This window comes from Chiloscyllium punctatum, chromosome 34, assembly GCF_047496795.1.
Source record: "Chiloscyllium punctatum isolate Juve2018m chromosome 34, sChiPun1.3, whole genome shotgun sequence".
Taxonomy (NCBI): domain Eukaryota; kingdom Metazoa; phylum Chordata; class Chondrichthyes; order Orectolobiformes; family Hemiscylliidae; genus Chiloscyllium; species Chiloscyllium punctatum.
The window spans coordinates 75,278,705-75,291,517 of record NC_092772.1 but is presented as its reverse complement, the minus strand read 5'-3'; the positions used below and the strand labels follow the sequence as shown (position 1 = coordinate 75,291,517).

General features: G+C 47.3%; 2 long non-coding RNA genes across 2 annotated transcripts in view; one reads left to right on the top strand and one right to left on the bottom strand.

Annotated features, from left to right (window-relative positions):
• LOC140458935 (uncharacterized) overlaps positions 1–3,192 on the bottom strand; it is a 32,896-nt gene extending 29,704 nt beyond the window's left edge. Inside the window, exon 1 of the long non-coding RNA XR_011953788.1 lies at positions 2,948–3,192. This is a non-coding gene — a long non-coding RNA (uncharacterized lncRNA). The remainder of the gene's footprint in view (positions 1–2,947) is intronic.
• A 126-nt stretch (positions 3,193–3,318) lies between these two features.
• The window catches only part of LOC140459039 (uncharacterized), a 113,409-nt gene continuing 103,914 nt past the window's right edge, over positions 3,319–12,813 (top strand). Inside the window, exon 1 of the long non-coding RNA XR_011953834.1 lies at positions 3,319–3,484. This is a non-coding gene — a long non-coding RNA (uncharacterized lncRNA). The remainder of the gene's footprint in view (positions 3,485–12,813) is intronic.

Here is a 12,813-nt window from a genome sequence, read left to right as displayed (position 1 = left end):
TCCCTCAGTACTGACCCTCTGACAGTGCAGCACTCCCTCAGTAGTGACACTCTGACAGTGCAGCACTCCCTCAGTAGTGACACTGACAGTGCAGCACTCCCTCAGTACTGACCATCTGACAGTGTGGCACTCCCTCAGTACTGACCCACTGACAGTGCATCACTCCCTCAGTACTGACCCTTTGGGAGTGTAACACTCCCTCAGCATGGACTCTTTGGCAGGGTAGACCTCCCTCAGCTCTGAGATTCTGACAGTGTGGTACTACCTCAGTACTGACCCCTCTGACAGTGCCGCACACCCTCAGTACTGACCCCTCTGACAGTGCAGCGCTCACTCAGTAAGGACACTCTGACAGTGCAGCGCTCTCATAGTAAGGACTTTCTGAGAATGTGGCACTCCCTCAGTACTAACCTTCTAACTTTGCAGCACCCACTCAGTAATGACACTCTGACTGTGCAGCACTCCCTCAGTACTGCCACTCTTACAGTGCAGCACTCCCTCAATACTGACAGCTCTGACAGTGCAGCACTCCCTCAGTACTGACCCTCTGACAGTGTGGCACTCCCTCAGTACTGACACTCTGACAGTGCAGCGCTCCCTTAGTAAGGAGCCTCTGACAGTGCAGCACTCCCTCAGTACTGACCCTCTGACGTTGCAGCACTCCCTCAGTACTGACATTCTTACAGTGCAGCATTCCCTCAGCACTGACCCTCTGTCAGTGTGGCACTCACTAAGTACTGGCACTCTGACAGAGCAGCACTCCCTCAGCACTGACCATCTGACAGCGAATCACTCCCTCAGTACTGACCCTCTGACAGTGCAGCACTCCCTCAGTAGTAACACTCTGACAGTGCAGCACTCCCTCAGTACTGACATTCTGACAGTGCAGCACTCCCTCAGTACTGACCATCTGACAGTGTGGCCCTCCCTCAATACTGACGTTCTGACAGTGCAGCACTCCCTCAGTACTGACCATCTGACAGTGTGGCCCTCCCTCAGTACTGAAACTCTGACAGTGTGGCACTCCCTCAATTTGACCCTCTGACAGTGCAGCACTCCCTCAGTACTGACCATCTGACAGTGTGGCACTCCCTCAGTACTGACGTTCTGACAGTGCAGCACTCCCTCACTACTGACCATCTGACAGTGTGGCACTCCCTCAGTACTGAAACTCTGACTGTGTGGCACTTCCTCAGTACTGACCCTCTGACAGTGCGGCACTCCCTCAGTACTGACCCTCTGACAGTGTGGCACTCCCTCAGCACTGACACTCTGACAGTGCGGCACTCCCTCAGTACTGACCCTCTGACAGTGTGGCACTCCCTCAGCACTGACACTCTGACAGTGCAGCACTCCCTCAGTACTGACCCTCTGACAGTGTGGCAATCCCTCAGCACTGACCCTCTGACAGTGCAGCACTCCCTCAGCACTGACACTCTGACAGTGCAGCACTCCCTCATTAATGACCCTTGGACAGTGCAGCGCTCCCTCAGTAGTGACCCTCAGACGGTGCAGCACTCCCTCTGTAATGACCCTCTGACAGTGTGACACTCCCTCAGTACTGATTCTCTGACAGTGCAGCACTCCCTCAGTGCTGACCCACTGACAGTGCAGCACTCCCTCAGTGCTGACCCACTGACAGTGCAGCACTCCCTCAGTACTGACCCACTGACAGTGCAGCACTCCCTCAGTGCTGACCCACTGACAGTGCAGCACCTTCTCAGTACTGACCCACTGACAGTGCAGCACTCCCTCAGTGCTGACCCACTGACAGTGCAGCACTCCCTCAGTACTGACCCTCTGACAGTGTGACACTCCCTCAGTACTGATTCTCTGACAGTGCAGCACTCCCTCAGTGCTGACCCACTGACAGTGCAGCACTCCCTCAGTCCTGACCCTCTGACTGTGCAGCACTCCCTCGGTACTGACCCTCTTTATTTCTTGGGAAATATGGAGACATAGGGTTTGCAGATTCTGAGGAAGCATGAGAGAGACACACAAACCAAGGCCTGTCTGAAACTCTCTGCAATAGATTATTCAGAGGCACAGAGTCACAGAGATGCAGAGCATGGAACCAGACCCTCCTATCCAACTTGTCCATACCAACCAGATATTCTCATCTCATTTCATTCCATTTGCTAGCACTTGGCTGATATCCCTCTAAACCCTTCCCATTCACCTACTCATCCTGATGCCTTTGAAATGTCGCAATTATACCAGCCCCCATCACTTCCTCTGGCAGCTACCTGCATGCCCTTGAATAAGTGCTCAAACATTCATACTGTCGATTCAAACTCTAATAAACACCAACCTACGAAAGGCTATCATTGTCATTTTCAACTGACCCTTTGCTTCTTCATTACGCTGATTTGAACAGAGGTAAAGAAACAGAGTTAGTGACCATCCACCGTCACCCTGTTATAAAACTTATTTTCAAATGTGGCTTGTATGTGATTCCCACCCCCTCTAATAGTTGCCTGGAAGGTGGGGGTGGGGTGTACTCTCCTGCTGCAGTCCTTGGGTGTCCCACAGTGATGTTAGGGAGGGAGCTCCAGGAGTTTGACCTGCACCATGTAAAGAGCTCTCTTACTGGAGTGCCCTTTTTAAAGTTGGGAAGTTATTATAGACCAGGAGGACCTGAGAGCTGCTGTCTTGTCAGAGAGAGAGGCCTGGTGGGTCACACCCCTCAGGTGAGGGGAGAGGTCATGATAGAGATTGAGCCAACAATGTTGGCATCATGAACCTGTTAGCTGAGGTAACTGACCCCCCTTTGTAGCCGAGGGATTCAATCCCTTGAACAGAGCAAGCTTGAGAATTCAACACTAAAATCAATCTGTACGGACACGCTAGAGACCTGAAACATCAATACAGAGATTGCTGAAGAAGCTAAGCTTGTCCGGCAGCATCTCTGAGGGGAGAGGGAGAAAGAGACAGAGAGAAAGTTTACCTTTTAATCCAGTGATTTCTGCAGGAAAGTTCCTTCAGAACAAACTGTTTTGAGGAAGAGTCACTTGATAAAGGCACTTCACAAAGATCCTGATCAATGTAACTTTGTGATGTTAGTTCAGAAGGAACAGCTCAGACCTAACATTTCGGTGTGCCTTTGTTCTGTATCTGTTCTCCCATGTAGCCCGCCCTCCGAATACAATACCTTACACAGCCTTAAACCTGCACACCTGCTGTGCTCTTCCAGCACCACTAATCCAGAATCTGGTTTCCAGCATCTGCAGTCATTGATTTTACCACAGCCTTAAACCTGTTTGTCAACTTTCAACAGTAGCAGCCTCAGGGCATTGAACACAGACTGAATTACTCAGTGATGCATGAATGAGATCAAGTTCTCAAGTCAACAGATGGTGGGGAAATTCAGCACAATACAGCAGGTAGCAACAGTGAAGAGAGGAACAATTCGCATTCCAAGTGACTCTTCCTCAAAACGGTCTGTTCTGAAGGAACTTTCGCGCAGAAATCACTGGATTGAAAGGTGAACTTTCTCTCTGTCTCTTTCTCCCCCTCCCTTCACAGAAGCACTATCTGAGGTAATGAGGGGGCACATTCTGAGGTACTGAGGGAGCACTTTCTGAGCTACCGAGGGAGCACTTTTTGAGATATTAAGGGTGCACTTTCTGAGGTATTGAGGAAGCACTATCTGAGGTATTGAGGGATCAATTTCTGAGGATTTGAGGAAGCACTATCTGAGGTATTCAGGGAGCACAATCTGAGGTATTGAGCAAGCACTATCTGATGTAATGAGGAAAAACTCTCTGAGGTACTGAGGGAGCACTTTCTGAGGTATTAAGGAAGAACTACCTGAGGTACTGAGGGAGCACTTTCTGAGGTTTGAGAGAGCACTTTCTGTGGTCCTGAGTGTGCACTATCTGAGGAATTGAGCGAGTACTTTCTGAGGTATTGAGGGAGCACTATTTGAGGTACTGAGGGGCGACTTTCTGAGGTACTGAGTGTGCACTATCTGAGGTATTGAGGGAGCACTGTCTGAGGTATTGACGGTACTCCTTCTGAGGTATTGCATGAGTGCTTTCTGAGGTATTGAGGGAGTACTATCTGAGGTAACGAGGAAGCACCATGTGAGTACTGAGGGAACACTATTTGAGGAACTGAGGGAGCGTGTTCTGAGGTACTGAGGGAGCACTATTTGAGGTGTTGAGGAAGCACTATCTGAGCTATTGAGGGAGCATTGTATGAGGTACTGAGGAAGCACTGTATGAGGTACTGAGTGTGCACTATCTGATGTATTGAGGGGGCACTTTCTGAGGTATTGAACGAGTAATTTCTGAGGTATTGAGGGAGCAGTATCAGATGTACTGAGGGAGCACTTTCTGACGTATTGAGGGAGGACTTTCTGAGGTATTGAGGAAGCACTATCTGAGGTGCTGAGTTAGCACTATCTGAGGTACTGAGGGAGAACGTTCTGACATATAGAGGGTGCAATTTCTGAGGTATTGAGTGAGCACTATCTGAGGTATTGAGGGAGCATTTTCTGAGGTATTGAGGGAGTACTATCTGAGGTATTGATGGAGCACTATCTAGGTACTGAGGAAGCAGTTTCTCAGGTATTGAGTGAGCACTTTCTGAGGCAATGAGGGAGCATTATCAGAGGTATTGAGGGAGCACTTTCTGCAGTACTGCTGGAGCACCTTCTGAGGTACTTAGGAAGCACTATCTGAGGTATTGACGGTGCACTATGTGAGGTATTGAGAGAGCCTTTTCTGAGGTATTGAGGGAGCATTTTCTGAGGTACTGAAGGTGCACTATCTGAGGTACTGAGGGAGCCCTTTCTGAGGTACTGAGGGAGTTCTTTCAGAGGTATTGAGGAAGCACTATCTGAGGGACTGAGGAAGCAGTCTCTGAGGTACTGAGGGAGCACCCACTGAGGTATTGAGGTAGATCTATCTGAGGTATTGAGGAACATTATCTGAGTTATTGAGGGAACACTTTCTGAGGTATTGAGGGAGCACTTTGTGAGGTATGGAAGGAGCTCTTTTTGAGGTATTCAGGGAGCACTTTCTGAGGTATGGAGGGCGCACTTTCTGAGGTATTGGACAAGCACTTTTTGAGCTACTGAGGGAGCAATATCTCAGGTTTTGAGGGAGCACTTTCTGAGGTATTGAGGAAGCACTATCTGAGGGACTGAGGAAGCACTCTCTGAGGTACTGAGGGAGCACTTTCTGAGGCATTGAGGAAGAACTACCAGAGGTACTGAGGGAGCACTCTCTGAGGTATTGAGGGAGATCTATCTGAGGTACTGAGGGAGCACTATCTGAGGTATTGAGGGAGCACATTGATTTATTGAGAAAGCAATTTTCTGAGGTACTGAGGGAGCACTTTCTGAGGTATTGAGTGAACACTTTCTGAGATATTGAGGGAGCATTATATGAGGTATTGAGAGAGCACTTTCTGAGGTTTTGAGGGAGCACTATGTTAGGTATGGTGGAGCACTATCTGATGTATTGAGGGTGGACTTTCTGAGGTATTGAGGGAGGACTTTCTGAGGAATTGAGGAAGCACTATCAGAGGTATTGAGGGAGCATTATCTGAGGTATTGAGGGAGCATTATCTGAGGTACTGAGGGAGCACTATCTGAGGTACTGAGGGAGCACTATCTGACATACTGAGGGACCATTATCTGAGGAACTGAGGGAGCACTTTCTGTGGGACTGAGGAAGCACTTGTTGAGGTATTGCGGGTGCACTATCTGAGGTATTGAGGGAGCACTTTCTGAGGTAGTGAGGGAGCAATTACTGAGGTATTGAGGGAGTACTATCTGAGGTATTGGGGGAGCACCTTCTGAGGTATTGAGTGAGTATTTTCTGAGGTATTGAGGAAGCACTATCTGAGGTACTGAGGGAGCAATTTCTGAGGTACTGAGTATGCACTATCTGAGGTATTGAGGGAGCACTTTCTGACGTATTAAGGAAGCACTGTCTGAGGTACTGAGGGAGCAATTTCTGAGGTACTGAGTATGCACTATCTGAGGTATTGAGGGAGCACTGTCTGAGGTACTGAGTGTGCACTATCTGAGGTATTGAGGGAGCACTGTCTGAGTTGTGAGGAAGCACTGCCTGGAGTACAGAGTGTGCACTATCTGAGGTATTGAGGGGGCACTTTCTGAGGTATTGAGCGAGTAATTTCTGAGGTAGTGAGGGAGCAGTATCAGATGTACTGAGGCGGCACTTTATGACGTATTGAGGGTGCACTATCTGAGGGACTGAGTATGCAATGTCTGAGGTACTGTGGGAGCATGTTCTGAGGTATTGAGTTAGCACTATCTGAGGTAATGAGGGAGCACTTTCTGACATATAGAGGGTGCGTTTTCTAAGTTATTCAGTGAGCACTATCTGAGGTATTGAGGGAGCACTTTCTGAGGTATTGAGGGAGTACTATCTGTGGTATTGATGGAGCGCTATCTAGGTACAGAGTAAGCAGTTTCTCAGGTATTGAGTGAGCACTTTCTGAGGTAATTAGGGAGCATTATCAGAGGTATTGAAGGAACACTTTCTGCAGTACAGCGGGAGCACCTTCTGAGGTACTTAGGAAGCACTATCTGAGGTACTGACGGTGCACTATGTGAGGTATTGAGGGAGCCTTTTCTGAGGTATTGAGGGAGCATTTTCTGAGGTACTGAGGGTGCACTATCTGAGTTACTGAGGGAGACCTTTCTGAGGTATTGAGGGAGTACTTTCTGAGGTACTGAGGGAGTACTTTCCGAGGTATTGAGCAAGCACTCTCTGAGGTACTGAGGAATAATATCTGAGGTATTGAGGGAGCACTATTTGATTAACTGAGAAAGCATTCTCTGAGTTACTGAGGGAGCACTTTCTGAGGCATTGAGAAAGCACTATCTGAGCTACTGTGGAAGCAATATCTCAGGTATTGAGGGAGCACTTTCTAAGGTATTGAGTGAGCACTTTCTGAGGCATTGAGAGAGTACTATCTGCGGAATTGATGGAGCACTATCTCGGTACTGAGGAAGCAGTTTCTGGGGTATTGAGTGAGCACTTTCTGAGGTAATGAGGGAGCATTATCAGAGGGAGCACTTTCTGCAGTACTGCAGAAGCACATTCTGAGGTACTTAGGAAGCACTATCTGAGATTCTGAAAGTGCACTATGTGAGGTATTGAGAGAGCCTTTTCTGAGGTATTGAGGGAGCATTTTCTGAGGTACTGAGGGTGCACTATCTGAGCTACTGAGGGAGCCCTTTCTGAGGTATTGAGGCAGTACTTTCAGAGGTACTGAGGGAGTACTTTCTGAGGTACTGAGCAAGCACTATCTGAGGTACTGAGGAAGTAATATCTGAGGTATTGAGGGAGCACTTTCTTAGGTTTGAGGAAGCACTATTTCATTTACTGAGGAAGCACTGTCTGAGGTACTGAGGGAGCATTTTCTGAGGTATTGAGAAAGCGCTATGTGAGGTACTGAGGGAGCAATGTCTCAGGTATGAAGGGAGCACTTTCTGAGGTATTGAGGAAGCATTGTCTGATGTACTGAGGAAGCACTCTCTGAGGTACTGACGGAGCACATTCTAAGGTATTGAGGAGGCACGACCTGAGGTACTGAGGGAGCACCCTCTGAGGTATTGAGCGAGATCTATCTGAGGTATTGAGGAACACTATCTGAGGTATTGAGGGAACACTTTCTGAGGTATTGAGGGAGCACTTTCTGAGGTATGAAAGGAGCTCTTTTTGAGGTATTGAGGGAGCACTATTTGAGCTACTGAGGGAGCAATATCTCAGGTTTTGAGGGAGCACTTTCTGAGGTATTGAGGAGGCATTATCTGAGGTATGGAGGGAGCACTATCTGAGATATTGAGTGAACACTTTCTGAGATTTTAAGGAAGCAATATTCTGACGTACTGAAGGCGCACTTTCTGAGGTATTGAGTGAACACTTTCTGAGATATTGAGGGAGCATTATATGAGGTATTGAGGGAGCACTTTCTCAGGTATTGAGGGAGTGCTATCTAAGGTATAGGGAGCAAGGAGGTATTGAGGGAGCACATTCTGAGGTATTGAGGGAATACTTTCTGAGGTATTGAGGAAGCACTATCTGAGGTTTTGAGGGAGCACTTTCTGAGGTACTGAGGGAGCACTTTCTGAGGTATTGAGGGAGCACTTTCTGAGGTACTAATGGTGCACTTTCTGAGGTATTGAGGAAGCGCTATCTGAGGTATTGAGGAAGCACTTTTTGAGGATCTGAAGAAGCATGATCTGAGGTATTGAGGGAGTGCTATCTGAGGTATTGAGGAAGCACTTTCTGAGGTAGTGAGGAAGCACTATCTGAGGGACTGAGGGAACATTAACTGAGATACTGAGGGAGCATTATCTGAGGTACTGAGGAAGCACTATCTGAGGTACTGAGGAAGCGTTATCTGAGGTACTGAGGGAGCACTTTCTGAGGTATTGAGGAAGCACTATCTGAACTACTGAGAGAGCAATATCTCAGGTATTGAGGGAGTACTTTCTGAGGTAATGAGGAAGCACTGTCTGAGGTACTGAGGGAGCACCCTCTGAGCTGCTGAGTGTGCACTATCTGAGGTATTGAGGAACACTTTCTGAGGTATTGAGGGAGCACATTCTGAGGTATGGAAGGAGCTCATTTTGAGGTATTGAGGGAGCACTATCTGAGGTATTGAACAAGCACTATTTGAGCTACTGAGGGAGCACTTTCTCAAATTTTGAGGGAGCATTTTCTGAGGTAATGAGGAGGCACTATCTGAGGTACTTTGGAAGCAGAGGTACTGAGGGAGCACTTTCTGAGGTATTGAGGAAGCACTACCTGAGGTATTGAGGGAGATCTATCTGAGATATTGAGGAACACGTTCTGAGGTATTGAGGGAGCACTTTCTGAGATATGGAAGGATCTCTTTTTGAAGTATTGAGGGAGCACTATCTGAGGTATTGAGGGAGCACTTTCTGAGGTATTGAGTGAACACTTTTTGAGATATTGAGGGATCATTATATGAGGTACTGAGGGAGCACTATCTGAGGTATTGTGGGAGCACTATCTGAGGTATTGACGGAGCACATTCTGAGGTATTGAGGGAGCACTTTCTGAGGTATTGAGGGAGCATTATCTGAGGTACTGAGGGAGCACTTTCTGAGGTATTGAGGGAGAATTCTGAGGTATTGAGGGAGCAATTACTGAGGTATTGGGGGAGCACTATCTGAGGTATTGGGGGAGCTCCTTCTGAGGTATTGAGCGAGTATTTTCTGAGGTGTTGAGGAAGCACGATCTGAGGTACGGAGGGAGCACTTTCTGACGTATTGAGGAACCACTGTCAGACGTATTAAGGAAGCAGTGTCTGAGGTACTGAGGGAGCAATTTCTGAGGTACTGAGAGTGCACTATCTGAGGTATTGAGGGAGCACTGTCTGAGTAGTGAGGAAGCACTGCCTGAAGTACAGAATGTGCACTATCTGAGGTATTGAGGGAGCACATTCTGAGGTATTGAGCGAGCACTATCTTAGGTATGGGGGGGCACTATCTGAGGTATTGAGGGAGCACTATCTAGGTACTGAGAAAGCAATTTCTGAGGTATTGAGTGGGCACTTTCTGAGGTAATGAGGGAGCATTATCAGAGGTATTGAGGGAGCATTATCTGAGGTATTGAGAGAGCACTCTCTGCAGTACTGCGGGAGCACCTTCTGAGGTACTTAGGAAGCACTATCTGAGATATTGACGGTGCACTATGTGAGGTATTGAGAGAGCCTTTTCTGAGATATTGAGGGAACATTTTCTGAGGTACTGAGGGTGCACTATTTGAGGTTTTGAAGGAGCATTTTCTGAGGTATTGAGGGAGCATTTTCTGAGATACTGATGGTGCACTATCCGAGGTATTGAGGGAGCAGGATCTGAGGTACTGATGTTGCACTTCCTGAGGTATTGAGGGAGTACTTTCTGAGGTACTGAGGTAGTACTTTCCGAGGTATTGAGCAAGCACTATCTGAGGTACTGAGGAATAATATCTGAGGTATTGAGGGAGCACTTTCTGAAGAATTGAGGGAGCACTATTTGATTTACTGAGGAAGCACTCTCTGAGTTACTGAGAGAGCACTTTCGGAGGTATTGAGAAAGCACTATCTGAGGTACTGAGGGAGCACTATCTGAGGTATGGAGGGAGCACTTTCTGAGTTATTGAGCAAACACATTCTGAGCTACTGTGGGAGCAATGTCTCAGGTATTGAGGGAGCACAATCTGATGTACTGAGGGAGCACTCTCTGAGGTATTGAGGGAGATCTATCTGAGGTATTGAGGAACACTCTCTGAGGTATAGAGGGAACACTTTCTGAGGTAGTGAGGGTGCACTTTCTGAGGTATGGAAGGAGCTGTTTTTGAGGTATTGAGGGAGCACTATCTGAGGTACTGAGGGAGCACAATCTGAGATATTGAGGGAGCACTTTCTGAGGTATTGAGGAAACAATTTTTCTGAAGTACTGAAGGTGAACTTTCTGAGGTATTGAGTGAACACTTTCTGCAAAATTGAGGGAGCATTATATGAGTTACTGAGGGAGCACTTTCTGAAGTATTGAGGGAGCACTATCTGAGCTATTGAGGGAGCATTATCTGTGATACTGAGGGAGCACTTTCTGAGGTACTGAGGGAGCACTATCTGAGGTATTAATAGTGCACTTTTTGAGGTATTGAGGAAGCACTATCTGAGGTAGTGATGAAGCACTCTCTAAGGTACTGAGGGAGCATTATCTGAAGTACAGAGTGTGCACTATCTGACGTATTGAGGAAGCACTATCTGAGGTAGTGATGAAGCACTCTCTAAGGTACTGAGGGAGCATTATCTGAAGTACAGAGTGTGCACTATCTGACGTATTGAGGAAGCACTATCTGAGGTAGTGATGAAGCACTCTCTAAGGTACTGAGGGAGCATTATCTGAGGTACTAAGGGAGCACTTTCTGTGGTACTGAGGAAGCACTTTCTGAGGTATTGAGAGTGCACTATCTGAGGTATTGAGGGAGCACTTTCTGAGGTATTGAGGGAGCAATAACTGAGGTGTTGAGAGAGCACTATCTGAGGTATTGGGGGAGCTCCTTCTGAGGTATTGAGCGAGTATTTTCTGAGGTATTGAGGAAGCACGATCTGAGGTACTGAGGGAGCACTTTCTGACGTATTAAGGAAGCACTGTCCGACGCATTGAGGGAGCAATTTCTAAGTTGTGAGGAAGCACTGCCTGAAGTACAGAGTGTGCACTATCTGACGTATTGAGGGAGCACTTTCTAAGGTATTGAGTGAGGACTATCTGAGGTATTGAGGGAGCACTTTCTGAGGTATTGATGGAGTACTGTCTGAGGTATTGAGGGAGCACTTCCTGAGGTATTGAGGGAGTACTATCTGAGGTATTGATGGAGCACTATCTAGGTATTGAGGAAGCAGTTTCTCAGGTATTGAGTGAGCACTTTCTGAGGTAATTTGGGAGCATTATCAGAGGTATTGAGGGAGCACTTTCTGCAGTACTGCGGGAGCACCTTCTGAGGTACTTAGGAAGCACTATCTGAGGTATTGACGGTGCACTATGTGAGGTATTGAGAGAGCCATTTCTGAGGTATTGAGGGAGCATTTTCTGAGGTACTCAGGGTGCATGATCTGAGATACTGATGGTGCACTATCTGAGGTACTGAGGGAGCCCTTTCTGAGGTATTGAGGGAGCACTGTCTGAGGTATTGAGGAAACAATTTTCTGAAGTACTGAAGGTGCACTTTCTGAGGTATTGAGTGAACACTTTCTGAGATATTGAGGGAGCGTTATGAGGTACTGAGGGAGCACTTTCTGAGGTATTGAGGGAACATTATCTGTGGAACTGAGGGAGCACTATCTGAGGTTCTGAGGGAGACTATCTGAGGTATTAATTGTGCACTTTCTGAGGTATTGAGGAAGCGCGATCTGAGATATTGAGGGAGAACTATCTGAGGTTTGGAGGGAGCGCTTTCTGATGTAGTGAGGAAGCACTATCTGAGGTATTGAGGGAACATTATCTGACATACTGAGAGAGCATTATCTGAGGTACTGAGGGAGCACTTTCTGTGGTACTGAGGAAGCACTTTCTGAAGTATTGAGGGTGCACTATCTGAGGTATTGAGGGAGCACTGTCTGAGTACTGAGGAAGCGCTGCCTGAAGTACAGAGAGTGCACTATCTGAAGTATTGAGGGAGCACTTACTGAGGTATTGTGGGAGCATTTTCTAAAGTATTGAGGTAGCACTTTCTGAGGTATTGAGGGAGAACCTTCTGAGGGACTTAGGAAGCACTATCTGAGTTATTGAGGGTGCACTACCTGAGGTATTGAGGGTGCACTACCTGCGGTATTGAGGGAGCACTATCTGAGGTACTGAGGGTGTACTATCTGAGGTATTGATGGAGCATTTTCTGAGGTACTGAAGGTGCGCTGGCAAAGGTATTGAGGGAGCACTATCTGAGGTATTGAGGGAGCGCTATATGAGGAATTGAGGGAGCACTTTCTTAGGTAATGAGGGACGGACTATCTGAGGTACTGAGGTAGCCCTTTCTGAGGTATTGGGTGTGCAGTATCTGAGGTACTGAGGGAGCACTTTCTGAGGTATTGAGCAAGCATTTCCTGAGGTACTGAGGGAGCACTCTCTGAGGTATTAAGGGAGATATATCTGAGGTATTGAGGAACACTATCTGAAGTATTGAGGGAGCACTATCTGAGGAACTGAGGGAGCACTATCTGATGTACTGAGGTAGCACTTTCTGAGGTATTGAGTGAGCACTTTCTGAGCTATTGAGTGAGCATTATATGAAGTACTGAATTAGCACTTTCTGAGGT